We start from the raw sequence: 17,436 nt of genomic DNA, 5'->3' as shown, positions 1-17,436 counted from the left end.
AAAAGCCAACGAAATGATGATGCTACAAAGGGTCAGAGGGGAAAAGGAGGGATTGTTGTTATTAGCTTATCCACTATAACAATAATGCCCCCACATGGAGCTCAATATTTCCATTAAACAAATCAACTCTATCAACGTGATGGCTTTGAAGGCATATGGGATCCTAAAATGGTTGGGGAAGCTCTGGATGCTTTTCCTAATTCCAATGTAACTTGGAGCTGTAACTCTAAATCATCTGGCTGACTCATTTTAATTATACCTGCTGGAAGCTCATCATCCTTCCCCAAGGGAAGGAGAGATTTTAGGGGGGAAACTGCAAGGAAAGAGGGAAATAAAGAAATGGGATTTTAAGGTCCTGGATTCAACTGCAAGAACGTGTCTGGGAAAACACACACGGGGATGCATCTCGCCATCAGGAAAGAAAGCCCAGCAAGTGGCAAGGCAATGGACGGATGCTTCAGAAATGCAGCCGCCTGCCTGCCGGGTGCACTCTAGCTAGCTAGAGTCGGCTGGGCTTTGAGAGAGACGGAGCCAGAGGAAGAGGGTGAGAGGGAGAGAGAAGGGAGAGCAGAGAGCGAGAGAGAAGGGAGAGCGGAGAGCGAGAGAGAAGGGAGAGCAGAGAGCGAGAGCGAAAAGAGGGGAGAGAGGGAGAGAGGAAGTGGGAGAAAGAAGGAAAGAGGGAGAGGGAGTGCAGGGACAGGAGGGAGAGAGGGAGGGAGGAAGAGTGAAGGGGAAAGGGGTGGGGGGTGGGTGAAGCTGCAGAATCTACCGATTTAACTCAAGGAAAGTTACCTATGACTGTGATATTGACAGTCCTGCCGGGGAAGAGGGTACATAAAACAAAACCTGAGTGCCCAGTTGACCGCTTCTCAGATTTCCAGTGACCCTGAAACCCTGCGTGTGTGTGTGTGTGTGTGTGTGTGTGTGTGTGTGTGTGTGAGTGTGTGTGTGTGTGTGTGTGTGTGCCTGTGTGATTGTGTCTGGATTTGTGTGTGTGCAAGCAGTCTATTCTCCCCACAATCCCAACAAAATCCCCCCACCGCACCCCCAGCAGCAGCAGCAATGGGAGCAGCAGGAAGATCTGTTCTGTTTCTCTTCCCCCTCTTTTTTTTCCTTCTCTCTCTCTCTCCTTTTTTTTTCTTCCCCTGTGGCGTGCATGAAGCTTCTCCCAAGCACCGCCGCCGCCGTCTCCTCCCGGGAAGTTCCCCCGCGGAGGCAGGCGGGCAGCCCAGACTGCAGGAGCGAGCTCCCCCCAGAACCAGGGCATCAGAACCTAAAGTTGGGAGCCCCCCTCCCTTAGGGTAGGGGGGAGCTGTCCAGAGGCCGCGCCCCCGACACCCCGGCCCGCTCCATAAGAGCAGGGGCGCCGGGACTAGATCGGGCTCCCCCCTCCCTCGCACACCCCCTTACTTCTGGCCACCCCCGCAGCAGGTTTGGGGTTCGAGCCCCTTCTGTCCCCCGATTTCCAAGAAGGAAGCCCTGGCGGTGGCACCTGCAGCGAGATGCACCTGCAGACCCGGCAGCTGGCCAGCCCGCCCCCTCCCCAATTAAGAGCGCCCCCCCGATACTCCCGCCCCAGCCCACTGCGAGAGTAGCCCCCAGCCCGGGCCCCCAGCCGCTGCCGGCGAGAAGCAAAGTCTTTACCAGTTCAGTAGGCGTTTGCAGTGGCGGCCCCGCGGCGCTCCTGGCTCCGGCGTTCCAGGCGTTATTGGGGCTGGAGCAGCTGCAACCCGGGGCTCCTCTCTCCTTCTCTCACCCCCCCTCCCCGACTGTCTCTCTCTTTCTTTCTCTCTCTCTCTTTCTGTCTCTGTGTGTGGATCTCTCCCTCCCTCAATCTCTCTCTCTCTCCCTCTCCCCGCCCCCCTAAGTCACCCCAGACAGTTCCCAAACCTAGCGATCGTGCCGTCCCCCCTCCGGTTGCACCAGCGATCCCCAGGGCTGCGACCCCCCAGGCTGCTTCACGGGAAGCCGACCATCCGGCGAGCCCCAGACGCGGTCCAGCCCAGCGCTACTTCTTGGCCGCTGCAATCAGATAATCCTGCTAATCCAATAGATTTATCTCGATGGGAAATTGACCTCCAAAACGAAGCCCCCCCCCTCCCCGGACTGAGACTGGCCACTGGAGGGATCCCCGAGCTCGGCGGCGGGGGAACGAAGGGGCTGAAGCTCTCTTTGGGGGTGGCGAGGCTAAAAAAATCTTTTTGGATTCTGGGTGCACCGCTCGCAAAAAAAAATGCCGAGGACCCTGCTTTTCCCCTAATATAGGTTTCAACTCCAAATTGGTGCTGGATGAAAAATGGTACAAAGATACCCCTAGTGGCGACAAGCAAGACTGCAGCCATTCCACTTTTCCCCCCTTTTTTTTTTCCTTTCCCCTTTTCCCCTGAAGATATCCCTCTGCTACCATAGTTAAACATCAAGAAAGATGAGCCGAGATTAATAGGAACAGCCTATGTACCACCGTAGAACTTGTCTGAAGAGGTGGGTTTTTTCCTCTTTTTCTTTCCCCCCCTTTCTCATATCCGTTATGATTCTGTTATTTCCCAGTAACCTCCCTCCTCTCCCTTCCTCCAGAATTCTTCCTCTAGTGGTGTTTCCAAGATGCCAGTTTAGGATAAATCAGGGATTTCAAAGCAAATATCTTTGTTTCTAGAAAAAGAAGTCAGACCCTGCGAGTCCAAGTGAGTGGTCACAACCTTGCTGACACAAGCTGTGGTCAGAAACAGGATTCAGAAACTGCCTTTTTCTCTTTGCTATAATGACTGAATGTTTAACAGATTTCTTTTCATTTCCAAATCCTGACAGTAATTGGGCACAACAAGCAAAATGGTGGCTCCCAGGAGCCTAGAACCAGAGGGCAGAGTCTAAAGGTGACGAAGAACCTGGCAAGATTTTCATCTGGCAATCCTGAAATTCAGGAGTCCCTGGATTCCATTCAGACTCTTTCAGAGAATTCTATAGCCAAGTGCAATGAATGGGGGTTGGGGGAGAACATATGGAGAAGGTCACATTACTGATGAAGTTGGCCACATTTAGGCGAATGGTGGCTGCGAGAATCCTAAGGTTTCTTTGGATAGTGATAATCATGGACATTTTCTGGTTATATAATTTAATTCATAGCATAATAGAAGAAAATAACTGACATTTACAAAGTGCTTTACCATTTACATAGCTCTTTCCACAAGTTGTGAGATCTAATGTTCACAGCAATGCCATGAGAGGTCAAGCGGTTAGTATTATTAATGTAATTGTTATTATTATTATTACCATTCCCATTTTACATATTAAAAAATGAAACATAAAAGTTATCATTTGTCCCTGAGGACATGAGTAAAAAGAGAGTCAGTGCTCAAACTTAGTTCTCCTAGACGGTACAATAATTCCTTATTCCTTTCCACTGTCTGGTAGAGGGGAAGCAGTTTGATGTAAGAGAGAAGCCATTAAACTGGGAAGGGAAGGGGATTTTCACAAGTCAAAATTCTTGTCCTAATAAGACCATCAACTACTTCATCAAGAAGTCACTCAAGATATTTGTGCCTCCTATAAAATGGGGAGATTGAGTTTACACCTTCCAGATATCTTCCTATTAAGAATCATTTAACCTCCCTGAACCTGTTTCCTAAACTGTTAAAAAAAAAAAAAAAAAGACTTATCTCACCTTACAGGAGGCTGTGTCATCAAATAAGCTATTACACCTTGGCAACCTTTGGTGTAATAGGTTATATAAGACAGTTTTATGTTTATTATTGATATTTTTAAAATTTTTGATCCTGAGTTATTATTTATATTATAACAGTACTAGAGCTGGGTCCTCAGAACTCATCCATTCCTTACTTTCTATAAATGAAAAAAACTGAGTTAACAGCAGGTTATCTCATTTACAAGATTATGTAGATAACAAGAGTGAGAAGTGAAATTTGAATGTGCTTTCTCTGACTCCTGACATTTTTTTTTTTCATTATACAATGATATCTTTGGTGCAGGGGACTCCCAATAAGGAAATTCCCTCCATCAATGAATATCATCAACTTCAATGCAAATTTAGTCTTTAGGAATGGCTTGCCTACAGTCACAAGCCTGTATGTGTCCATATGTTTCCTTTGTAATCTTATTTTTTTTTTATTTTAAGCATTTAAAAACACTATTTTATGAAGGGATCCACAGGCTTAATCAGACTGCCAAACGGGATCCATGACACAGGAAAAGTTAAGAATGCTTGTCATAAGTGAGTAGTATTCTAAATTAATTGTGTGTGTGTGTTTGTGTGTCTGTCCGTCTGTCTATGTGTTCCTTGTAGTTTCTATTCAGTAACCATTTCTTAAGGACTCACTATATGTCAGAAACTGGGCTAAACACTAGAAATTCATACACTAAAATAAATACAGTTCCTGCCCACAGGAGCTTACCTTGTACAAGATCATATTCCAGCCCTGGCTATGAAGTGGTTTTCATTTGTTCCAATGATGGATCTCCATTCTTTACAATTTATAAATGAAAAGCATGATCCAAAAGGAGGGAAAGGCAAAGATTGAATTGAATTGAAAAATAAAACCACTTGTATGAAACATATGAAAAGTGAAAGAAAATTAGTGAAAGAAACTCAAAAGCAAATAAATGCAGATATGTAATCCAGAGGCAACATAGGATTGTGGAAAGAAGAATAGATTTGAAGTCCAAAGATATAGGTCCAGTTAACCTTCTTGCTTACTCCCTGTGTGACTCCCATGGCCCTCAGCATCCTCATCTGTAAAATGAGAGAGTTGTGCTCTAGAGCCCTTTCAACTCTAGATTTCTGCTTCTCTGAGTCCAGGACATGATGATTTCTAATGTCTCTTCTAGCCCTGCATCCTAAGACTTATTTACAGCAATAAGGCCTGATGATCTACAACCTAAGGGAGTTATAGAATTAAGAGATGTTATTGCAGTGAGCAATCATTATATTTTAGAATTCACAAAAGATAGGAGAAGTAATAAAACGTTGGAATCATACAAATCATAAAAGTTGAGAGCTGGGACATTAGAAATCTATTTTCCAGCCCTTCATTTTAACAATGAGAAGAATTAAAGAGGAAGGGTATTGAAGATAACCAGAATAAGGGTTCTAACAACCAGTCTGTGGGATATCTAGCCTAGACAAAAAAAGATTCCTGGAGGGTACGTGGGGTTGCTATCTGTCTTCAAAATGTCAATGGGTTTCTGTTTAGAACAGTGATTTGGCTTGTTCACATTTGGCTAAGTGAACCAGAAATAGGTAAAACTTGGTAGTAGACAGATTGAAGCTCAAACAAGAGTTTCCTAAAAATTAAGTTAAGCAAATGTGGAATGGAATATTGAGTCAATGAATTCACCATCCCCACAGGTCTTCAAGCAGACTTGGGATAATCATTGGGAGATACTATGGTATAGGGAGAGAGGTAGATATCTGATCATGTATGGTTTAAGTAGATGGCCTTTGGGGGTTCTTTCAACTCTTGAGAGACATAATCATAATTACATAAGTAGTCTAGTAAAGCTGAGATTAGAATCTGGGTCTTCAGGCAATTATAACCTTCAGTGAGCCCTCAAATCAAAAGTCAATAGATGAAAAAATAAAGGTCAATGTTGGTAAAAGAAGGGGGAAAATAAACATTACAGATGCTAGAACAAGTTAACAAAAATGTATTTGTGAGCATCTCTAAGTGCACGCTACTGAAAAATGATGAGTATATATTTCTTATAAGAACTCAAAAATGCTTCAGTTTCTTTCAGTGATATACGATATACAGAAAAAAAAATTAAGTAGAAAATCTTGCCGGATCTTTTGTAAAATTTACATCTATATTTTAAATGGTCTTCTAAAAACAAAAGAAAGTAATCTACAAATAAGCATCTATCTAGTCAAAGGGTTGAGAAAAATTTGCAAAAAAACAATAGATATAATAATCATAATAATAGTATTCACATCATTGAATTGATCTCTGGCCTTATCAATGAATTTGTTTCCTCCAATAATGGAATTTTAATCCACTCATACCTATCCATGCTGGACAAGTCTTGTCAATTGCCTTCAATAAGTTCATTCTATATTGGGATTTTTCTGAATGTACCAATAGAACCATCTGGCTATCTATCTGACAATCTTACCATTGAACCCACCTATCTTCTCTTCCTATCATGCATTTCCTAGACAAGAAATTTTACTCTAGCTATCTTTTGAAGTTCCTTGCTCTTTATATATTACAGCCTGCTCATACCCACTGTCCTCCACTCCTTTGCTTTTTTATGTGACACTCATTTTCAGTACTGGGAGGAATTATTGAGTTCTATATATCATAGCAACACAACATTGGTAAAAAACAAAAAAAAATGTGGTTTGGTTTAGTTTAGTTTTATTTTAAAGACAGGTCTTTGTGATTGAGAGAAACTTGGGGTCATTAAAGTTGCCTTAAAATTTCCTGGAGCTAATTCAGTCCATTTTCCCACTAAATCTTGTCCCCAACTCATGAAACATTTGTATTGTCTACTACAGACATAAATACTAATGAGCAAGCTCTTTGGGTTGTCCATCCAGTCGCATGTCAAAATATGGGCAATAAATATCCTTCATCCATTTGTTCTTTCCTGGAGGGATACTAAGAATGATCTAAATCACAATAATAACTGACATTTGCATGTGGCTTTAATGTCTGATAACATTTTGGATATACTAAATCATTTGATCCTTACAAAAGCAACATGAAGTAGGTTCTATAGTTATAATTATTTCTTTTTTTTAGAGATGAGAAAACTAAGGCTCAGGCAGGTTATATGAATTGCTCAAGGTCACAGAGCTACTAAGGATCTGAGATGAGATTCAGGATTCAAACAGAGGTCTTTATGAATTGCAGCCCAGTGTTCATCGTATTATGCATATAGAACAACATGGAAATCTAACTCTTACGGTTTCATATCTTTTTTACGTTTCTCCTATATCACATTGAAGGAACTTACTTATGGAAAGAAAAAAAAAGAAATAAAAAATGAATTAACTGCCATTGATTGTTTAAAAATTTATCAATAACAGGGTACATTCTATTTTTTTTACATTTCTACATATCATTTTTGATGTTTTCCTCTATATTATCCTTTTACTAATTCATATTATAAATCAATCAAATGACTTAAAGAGTTCTAATTTGGAAACATTTTAAGATCTGGTGTAAAAACTGGAATAAGATCATCTTAGGAAAAGATGTAAATAGAACTAATGGAGATTTTTACATTATGAGAGAAAATATCCTTTATAAACTTTGAAATCTCCCTTTTTATAACATAATTTTAAGTTCCAAACACTTGACCCAAAATGAATAAACAAAAATTATTTACATACTTATTATATGAGATAATCTAGACTGGTTAGATTTATGAAAGGAACAGAAATAGTGAGTAGATGTTTGTGAATACTGAAAATAGGTGTGCAAATAGAAAATGACAGGCAGATAGAAAGGAAATGGAAGAGATAAGGTCGGGGGTGGGGGGGAGAAAGAGAGAGAGAGAGAGAGAAAGAGAGAGAGACAGACAGACAGACAGAGACAGAGACAGACAGAGAGATGGCCACATTACCAAGTCCTAAGTATTGCAAAGGCAGCTGTTTATGAAGATATTTTTCCTACGGGGATGAATTCACTCACAATCCTGCTTAATTAGGGAAGACGACTTGAAGCACTTGCCTGGCACCGAATATTGCAGGTATGTCTTGGGAGAGCACACCTGCTTTGATGCTAAATTTACCAGATGAGTCTTGATATTTCCAACTGAAACATTCTCAAGAACAGGTAATGGAAACCAAGTAAGTAGTAATAGGAGTCTGGGTATCTGGGGAATGAGCCCATCTCATCAAGAAATGGCTGCTCTGAGATGCTGAAAGAACATTACACAATATACAAAGGAGGAAATAATTCAAAGTAAAAAAATAAAACCCATTTTGTCTCAGTTTACTTAATGATTTTCCAATATTCATCTCAATATTTTAACAATAAATCAATAAGCCCTTTTAAGCACCTACCATGGGTTTAATGCCTAAATCCTGGTGATACAAAGATAAAAAATGAGTGTCCTGCTCTCAAGTTTATATCCTATGAATAAACAACTATTTGTTCAGTGCCTGGTATATGGTATTTGTCATAACAAGTGCTAAGAATTCACAAACAAAAAAATGAAGAGTTCTTGCCATCAAAGTGCTTTTGTTCTAACAGGAAATAATAGCAGCAGGACTTTCTAAAGGCTGTACTAGTAGTTGGAAATGGAAAAAAGACCTGGAAAAAGGCCTCCAGTTCTTTGGATGATTCTCAATGGAGAATTTACAGGAAAATATGGAGAAAAATAGCACAGTTAAATGGAGATATGAGTTGAGTTGTCTACAATCGGGGCTTGTATAGCAAGTAACCATTGTTTCATTAATCAAACCATAGTAACAATTTAGAACTCCTATTTCTTTCTAGAATACATCCCTTTTTATAAAATCTACTTACATTTAATTGACACAATTATGTTCTGCTTTTGAAATTCCTAACTTTAAAATCTCTTTTCCGTTGATAGCCTAGATTCTCATTTCACAGAATTTCATTAGCCAGATTTGTTCCAGCCCAAATTTTGTACAGATATTACATGGTGGAGATTTCTGGGGATCGATCTTTCATCTTAAAAATGGATTCTTCTAAATTATTTTCATTGAGTCTTTCCGTTGTCTTTACCACTCTTTATCTTACCATAGTTGGTTATAATTCATTTTCACATATCTTGGAATGAGATAAACTTGATAATATTTGTTACTGGTTCAATTATCTTTGGAAATATATAGAAAATTCATATCCATGCCTTTGGAACGTCATTACATTTTTTCTGGGATCTATGCTTGTTTTGTCTATAATGACTATTCACTTATTCAAGCTATGTTTTCATTATTATCAATCAACCTCACAAGCATTTCCTAAGAACCTACTATGCACTATGAAGGCATCTATATTCTGGAAATGTAAAGAAAAAAATCAAAAATATCTATCTTCATATCAGTATGAGAAAGTGTGACAATAAATCTTAAAAGCATTCAATCAAAGGATATTCAATCTAGAAATTAGACAGATAGATGATAGATATGTGTATTAGTATATATATAATATTATATATGTATGTATATATTTATATGGATGGATAGATAGATAGATAAGTCTTTGTTATAAATAAAGATCATACAGCTTATTTACATGCTTCTATTCCAAACTATCCCTTCCTCAAGGGCAGGGAGATGGAGATTTTGAAATTGAACCATCTATAAGTAATATACTTTAACACCCTAAGTTTTAGTTTCTTTTTTTTTTCTCTTGTAAAATGAGAGCAATAATCTGCATCAATAACATGGAAGGATATGAGAAAAAAAACATTTTTCAATCTTTAAACCCCAACATAAATGTGAGCTTATTTTGTCTGGGAATTTTTGATAATAAAATGATATAGTTAAAATAAACATTTAGGTGTTATTTGATGAGCATATTTCAGTTGTTTTGAAAGGTTTGTTGCCACAGTTTTCTGAGGATCAAAATTATCTTTTTATAAAAGAATGAGATACGGTTCTCTTCTATATACAAACACAAACATACATTTGAAACACAAACACACATTTGTGGAGGGAGAGGCATTCATTTACTCAAACCTGATTATACAAAGTACTGTGCCTGGTACCAAAGGACATGTATATATGAATAAGGTATGATACATGCATTTTTTCAATGTGTTCATAATCTGTGCACCCGACATGATTATCCACACTCAAATAAGGGATTTAATATTTAAAAATAAAACCGAAATTGTAGATGGTCTTTTAAAAATTGATTTACGTTCCTATATATAAACAAGGGAATCTGTGGTTTTCTGTGAACTCCCAATACTTTTAACAAAATAAAGACTATTGTAAAACTAAATAGACAGAAGCTCCAAAGTCATCTACTTTCCTCCATCCTGAGCTATCTCACATTAATATCACTGCCACCTAGTTCATACTGATGGAAATTCAAAATTACAGTAACTTTTCTCTACAATTTTGATCACTTTTTTTTTCTGGAGGAAGAGAGAGAATTATGAGGAAGGAGAATTATGAGGAGGAAGAGAGAGAATCAGTTTGCGGCAAACTGATGGAGCCCTCCTTAAATTCTCCTTAATCCTGATTCCTTCCAGTTTGGAAGGAGATATGCCAATAAGGGCAAGAAAGGAGTTACTTAATTCAAGGAGCTAAAGGCAAGATTTAGTATGAATGAATATTTAGGAGGATTTTCTGTCATGATTATTAAAAACAGGGTGATAGAGGAAAATTTATCTGCATTCATTTAACAAATTTTTAAATGCTTATTGTAAACATTAGGCAATACATTTCCCAAAAATTAAGAGCAAAAATTAAGAATTTAAGCAGGCTTTCAAATTTACAAAGTACTTTATATACATTAGCCCTGTGTGGTAGGTTTTATTATTATCCCCACTTCATAGATGAGGAAATTGAGGCACAGAGTAATGAGTTGACTTTTTTCAACCACACTGCTGGCAAAAGCTGGAGGCAGGATTCAAATCCAGGTCTATCCCAACTCCAATGTTCTAACCCACATGAAACATATCACAATTTGAGTGAAAATCACTACAGTTTCTCCCATCTGTTCATGATTTGATCAGTGAGACAGATGAAGGCAGGGAAAAAAATCGTAACTCTGGTTTTGGTAGGCTGTTCAATTGTCTCTAATGCATATCTCATTTGGGGTACCTTGCTTATTCAGATATGGTATTGTTGGTCTTGTGTTGTTATTGTTTTAAAGAAATTGAAGATTTGTAGCGTGGAATAAGTCTACTGGCACCATTTTCCCATCAGCATGTCCTCACATCATTTCTCTATATCACATTTGGATAATTCTAGTGTTATTTCAAACTTTTTCATTATTATTATGTCTTCTATAAGTTACTATAAGTGACTTATCTAATTATATACAGTATATAAATCATGATATATAAATAGTGATGTTTATATATCATAGTGATATTAGTTGATATTAGTAATATCATATATATATATATATATATAAATAAATAGTGAATATAAAACAGACATATATAAATCATTATTAATGATTTGTGATCAGTGATCTTTGATGTTACCATTGAAATTGGTTTGGGGCACTACAAATTGTGTTCTTATAAATTCAAATTTAATGATAAATATTGCATATGTTCTGGCTGCTTTACCCAATTGCTTTTCTGGTCTTTCTCCCTCTCCTTGAGCCTTCCTATTCCCTGAGACACAATAGTATTGAAATTGGGCTAATTAATAAGCCTACAACGACTTCTAAGTGTTCAAGTGAAAGGAAGAATCAATCGATGTGGCAAACTTCATTGTTGTCCTATTTTAAGAAATTGCTACAGTCACTCAACCTTCAAGAACCATCTCTCTGATCAATCAGCATGCAGAGACAATGAAGCAAAACCCTCCAAGAAAAAGATTACCACTCACTGAAGACTCAGGTGACACTTTATATTGTTTTTAGCAATAAAGTATTTTTTTAAATTAAGGTATGCACATTTCTGTCATATTACTATTGCTCACTTACTAGACAATAGTGGAGTATGAACATAAGTGTTTTTCTGCACTGAAAAAACCTCCAAAGCTCCATGTGATTCACTTTATTGTCATATCCAATTTCTTGTTATATTTGCTTTATTGAAGTCATTTGCAAATGAACCCACAATCTGAATGTACCAGATTTGTAGCTCCCTTTACTGACATTCAACCTAGTTATATAGTCCTGCCATAGATGTTTGAATCATGAATCATGGCCTGGGGCTGGAGGGGGGGATTGTTTTGGTTTGCTTTAGGAGGGGTGGATTGGTTCTTTGCATCTCTATTTTTCAACCACCTCACTTTCTGAAAAGTGAAATTGAATTTAATTGAATTGAATTGAATAGTGAATACAGTAGTATTCAATACTTTTTAAAGGAAAACAGAGGGAAAAATGGCACCCCCAAAAGTATGCTAACTAAAGTGGTGCAGAATCTGAAAATAAAATGTTACAGGAAAAAAAAGATGGAAACAGTTAAATATGTTGAGATAGAACAAGAAATTTGATTATTTCTTCAACTCCCCAAAGCAAAATGCAAAATCTCTGAGGGCAGAGACAATAGTTGGCCTCATAATCAGGTCTTTAAAAATTGGTTTTTGAATGGATGGGTTGAATGGTAGTTGTCCAAATATTTGAACAATTGAGAAGTAGAAGAGAGATTCAACTTATTCTATGCAGCTCTAGAGAGCAGAGCTATAGCCAAATAGTTACGAGTTATAAGGAGACAAATTTGGTTCAATACTAGGAAAAATTTTCTAGTTAAAGGTAATAATAATAACAACAACAACTGGCATTTGCATAGCATTTTAAAATTTACAAATTTATTTTATAAATAGCTCTTTTGATCTTCCCATCAATTCTGAGAAAAAGAAAATAATATTATCCTCTTTTTCAGTTAAAGAAACTGAGGCATACAGCGATTAATTTTTTTTCAAGGTCATACAGTGTCCGAAGATGAATTTGAACAAGAGCTTCCTGACTTCGGTCCAGCACAGTATTTATTGCACCAGCTAGCTGTTATTAGATATGAATGTGTCTGACTAAATAAATGAAATGGGCTACACTGAAGTGCTGAACACATCCCTCTTAATGCTGCAGAGGGAATGCCTACATTTGTCGGGAGGTCAGGTCAAGTCTCTACAGCTCCTTTCAAATCTGAGTTTATAGTTCTACTAACTCTTCAATTAAACTATTATAAAATACATGTTTCAAGGTAATTATACATTGTCCCCAACCCCAGGCTTATTCCTTCAAATGATTTTCATCTTACACAGTTCTAGTTCATTTGTGGTCTAGATCATTTTCCTTTGAAAATGCCCTCATGACTATCCTTCCTTAAAAGAAGGATAAAGAATATAATGTAGAGAGAGCTCAACAGAATCATTCAGATATGCTAACTATTCTTAGATTGTCTTGCATGTTTGCATGTACTTTTTTCACTTAATAGTATTTTATTTTTCCCAATTACATGGAAAGATAGTTTTCAACATTCATTTTTAATTTTTTTATTATTATAACTTTTTATTTACAAAACATATGCATGGGATATGCAAAACCTTCTATTCTAAATTTTCCCTTCCTTCCCTCCACCCCTTCCCCTAGATGGCAGATAGTCCAATATATGTTAAATATGTTAAAAATATATTCAACATTCATTGCTGTAAGATTTTTAGTTTCATTTTTTTTCTCTCCCTCCATTCCCCCTCCCCTTGTCAAGATAGCAAATAATCTGATATGGGTTAGACATGTACAATAATTTTGAATGTATTTCCATATTAGTCATATTGTAAAAAATGTCAGAACAAAGGGGTAAACAATGAGAAAGAAAAAACAAAAAAGTGAAAATAATATTACATCAATTTTTGATTTTTTTTATACCTAGTTATTTATATCTCTTCTTTTCCAATGTAAGTTCCTTGAGGGCAGAAATATATTTTTTGTCTTCCTCTGTACTCTCGGCACTTAGCACTAAAGCCTACTACATACAGTAAGTGCTTAGCAGATATTCAGACCAATTGATTATCATTTTGAGCGTCTGTTAATATTGTCTTAAGATCATAATAGTTTGGAGAGTTCCTTATATAAGGACTTCAGCAGTTCTCCAATAAGTTGCTGAGGAGACATATTCTCTGACTCACCCTGTCAAAATAATGGTTAAAGACTCGTTTTCCAATGGGAAGCTTGAATCTCAGCTTATCACTAATTCCTCAGATAGTCTCGCCCAGCCCTAGCCCTCATATATCAGGGGCTTATTTTCTCTCTCACTCTCACTTATTTTCTACCCCTCTGTTAACTCCTGCAGATAAGAACCTTATTAAAAACTGACCAGAAATGCTAGTTTCTCTGATCCCAAATCTACTCAAGTCCCCTTTCCTTAACTCTTGAGCACCCCTTCTTATGGTTAGTCTTTTCTCCAATATAATTGCCTCACTTTATATTACTATCTTTCTGTCAACTGCCCAGTTTTGTGCTCTCCTTGCAGTGCCCTTTGGAATCCCAAATCTCACCTTCAATTATATTAAGCCACCCCATCACACTGAAAACAAATATTGTGTCTCTGTGGTTTTTTCACCAGTACTCTGTACAAACAGATTCCTTCATCCTGTTCCCTTACAATTGAGTTCTCGAACCTAAAAGTAAAAGTTTATATTTACTCTATTAAATTTTTATTTTAATAGACTTAGTTCATCATTATAATTTATACTATTCCTATATGCCAAAGTATTAGATATTTCTCCCATCTCTAAATTATCTACAAATATGATAACCATGCTAATTATGCCTTCATGCACATTATGGTGACTATTGTTAAATATAACAGCATTGAGCCTGAGACATAAATTGGAGATTTCTTTCATCAATCACCACTTACTGGTCCTAGATATTCACCTGGTAAGAATGTCAATTCATGTTTCAGCAATTACAAGATCGCAAAATTTTACACTTAGAGCTTGATGGAATCTTTTATCTTGTAAAGTTTTCTTATTTTATAGAGATAGAAGGTGAAGACCCCAGGTTTCCTAGGGATATCCTAGACTGTAAGTGGTAGAATCATGATCATTAATGAACATGGTGTACAGTTTATCTGATCCTATTGATCTTATTAAGGACAGTTGGATAATATCTTACTACCTCCTCAATTGAATGGGGCTTTAATTTTCTATTAATTATGTTTGCTTTATGTTTTCCCATTGATAAATATGTTAGTAGAACAGGGTCAAATATGGACCCCATTGGCATACCAACGGATTTCTTCCTCTTTTTTTTTTTTTAACTCAATTCAATTCAGTTTATAATACAGCCAACCTTGGTCGATGCTGTTCATAAGCATTTTGTGAAAGGAGTTTCTAAATATTTTGTTGAAATTAATATGTATAGTACCTTTGCTAATCCTCTGATCTAGCAAGAGAATAAGCAAGATAAACTTATATAGCTTGTTTTCTTCAAATCTAGTGATTTCTTTTATAAATATTCTCAAATCATGTGTAAAAAAACCCATTATCGAACTTTGACAGAGACTGGTATTAAGTTCATTGGTTTATAATTTTCATTATGCAACTTTTTCTGCTTTAAACAATTACAGGACAAAATGTATCTAGGTCTAATCTTCTACTATTTCCCTACTCTCTTTCTCTATGACTTCTCCGATGTTACCAACCATAGTTCAAAAATCACAGCACAAAATTTGTTTCTAAATGTCTTCATCATTTTATAAAAAATTCATTTTCAGACTGTGAGCTATGTCTGCATTCAAAAATTATATTCTCAAGACAAATACAAGCCATTTTTCATTATTTAAAACTCTAGTTTTGTCTACCATTAAGGAGTATTTAAAGTTTTAGAGGAATTCATCTAGATACAAAAGTTGGCTAGGTGAGGCAGTGGATAGAATGCTAGGCCTGCAGTAAGAAAGACTCACCTTCTTGAGTTCATATCTTGTCTTAGACATTTACTAGTTATGTTACCCTGGACAACTCACTTAACCCTGTTTGCCTCAGTTTCCTCATCTGTATAATAAGCTGAAGAAGAAAATGGCAAAGCACTCCAATGTCTCTGTCAAGAAATCCCCAAATGGTGTCATGAAAAATCAGTTGCCTGAAACAATTAAACATTAACAATCTCTATATAACAGAGTCCAATACCATTACAAAATTCTCAACATACTTTCACCTAGGCTTTCTCATTGTAACTTTATAACAGCCCTGAGAGCCATTATATCCAAAACTTAATATTTTCTATCCATTCCAAGCATTTAATTCATGTCAGTAAAACACTTCCTGGTGTTTTCTCTGCATCTATCAAAGGTTCCCCCCCACCTTCCTTTTACCTATATTCTTGTTTTCTACTTGTCATTACTTGTTAAATGTCTGAAATCAGATTTGAACTCAGGTCCTCCTTACTCCAGCACCAGTATGTTATCCGCTATTCCAACTACCTACCCAATCTGGATTCTTTCAGATGGAACCTTCCAATCTCTTGCGTCCCTTTTCATCATGCTTTGGGCAGACTCCCATTTCTTCAGGTGCGATCTAAGCCATAGCCACAGAACAAAGTCAGGTTACTTCAAGAAGCAGCTGTGGCAGTTATAAGGTACGCTCCCACCCTCACATCCATGCTGTAGATGGGAGTTCACAGATGTGTTTACATACACTCTCAGCTGCAGGCAAAGATACTCCTACAAAAACCAGAATTTGGTAGAAAAGAAGGAATGACTCATTAAGACACCATCCAGCCACAGGGATGGACAATGTCAGCCATGGTCCAGAAGAGAAAACAGGTCATCTTTGTGTAACTATAAACTTAATAGCATCCATTCTCAATCTGCAAAGGTTTCAATTTGGGCATTATCATTTATGTTTTTACATGGCAGGCTATCTCAGTGATCACTGAGCTAGGTGGGTGGCTTAGTGAATAGAATACACCCTATAATCTGGAAGACCTGAGTCAAATCCAGCCTCAGTCACCTGCTAACTGTGTGACTTGGTGTAAACCTGCTACCAGTGGTGTCTTAATACACCATCAGATGAACATGGAAAAGCTCAAATCTTCTGGTTTGAAGCTTGCAAAGTACTCCCCCATTTGATTGTAAGTTCCTTGAGTGTAGCAATTATCTTTGGCTTTCATTTGTATCCCTAAAGTTTAGCACAGCGTTGGGCATGTAATAGGTACTTTTAAAAGTTTATTGATTGATTCTCCTCAAGATAAAGCAGGAGCAGGGAAGTAAACTGATGCCAAAGTGCTCTTGTCCTTTCTCCAAGTCCCAGGTGACTTAAGGGCTTAGCTGAAAGCCTTCCAACTTAACTTCTAGGTGTTAGATTTGTTGCTGGTTTCAACTAGTTTGCTCATTATCAGAACATTTAGAGTTTGTGGTCAAGTCCCTCAGTCAAATCAAAGAGAATTTCTCTATATTTAACATCTACTGGTCATCCTGCCATTTAGGGGAGGGGGTGGGGGGAGTAAGAGGTGAAAAATTGGAACAAGAGGTTTGGCAATTGTTAATGCTGTAAAGTTACCCATGTATATATCCTGTAAATAAAAGGCTATTAAATTAAAAAAAAAAAGAGTATTTAAGGAATTGGGCAGCTCCTAATGCTTGCTGGATTCTTTAAGATGACAGCCCTGGGAGCAACGCGGTTTCCTCGGTCCCAGTATATCTTTATCTGACTGGATAATGTGAGACCAGAGTCCTGTCCAGTCAATTATACTCTCCAATTAATGAAATATTAAAAAGCTTTCTAATCTCAAAAAAAAAAAAAAAACAAAGAGAATTTCTCATGGCAACTAAGTTGCTGCCCAGGGTATTTTCACACATAGTGGGAAATTATCA

At 37.3% G+C, this 17,436-nt stretch overlaps 1 protein-coding gene across 5 annotated transcripts in view; it reads right to left on the bottom strand.

Annotated features, from left to right (window-relative positions):
• NLGN1 (neuroligin 1) overlaps positions 1 to 17,436 on the bottom strand; it is a 1,046,258-nt gene that overhangs the window by 824,345 nt on the left and 204,477 nt on the right. For 2 of the 5 annotated variants that reach the window (XM_031963604.1, XM_031963606.1), the window contains exon 1: positions 1,645 to 1,962. The exons of 1 other annotated variant lie outside the window; for it this stretch is intronic. The gene's annotated coding sequence lies outside the window, so the exon portion shown is untranslated. Of the gene's footprint in view, positions 1 to 1,644; positions 1,963 to 17,436 lie in introns of those variants that run through there. 2 more of the 5 variants (XM_031963602.1, XM_031963605.1) reach the window with 1 other exon arrangement.

This window comes from Sarcophilus harrisii, chromosome 3 (assembly GCF_902635505.1).
Source record: "Sarcophilus harrisii chromosome 3, mSarHar1.11, whole genome shotgun sequence".
NCBI lineage: Eukaryota > Metazoa > Chordata > Mammalia > Dasyuromorphia > Dasyuridae > Sarcophilus > Sarcophilus harrisii.
The sequence above is the reverse complement of the archived record's forward strand: the minus strand, read 5'-3'. Positions and strand labels throughout refer to the sequence as shown.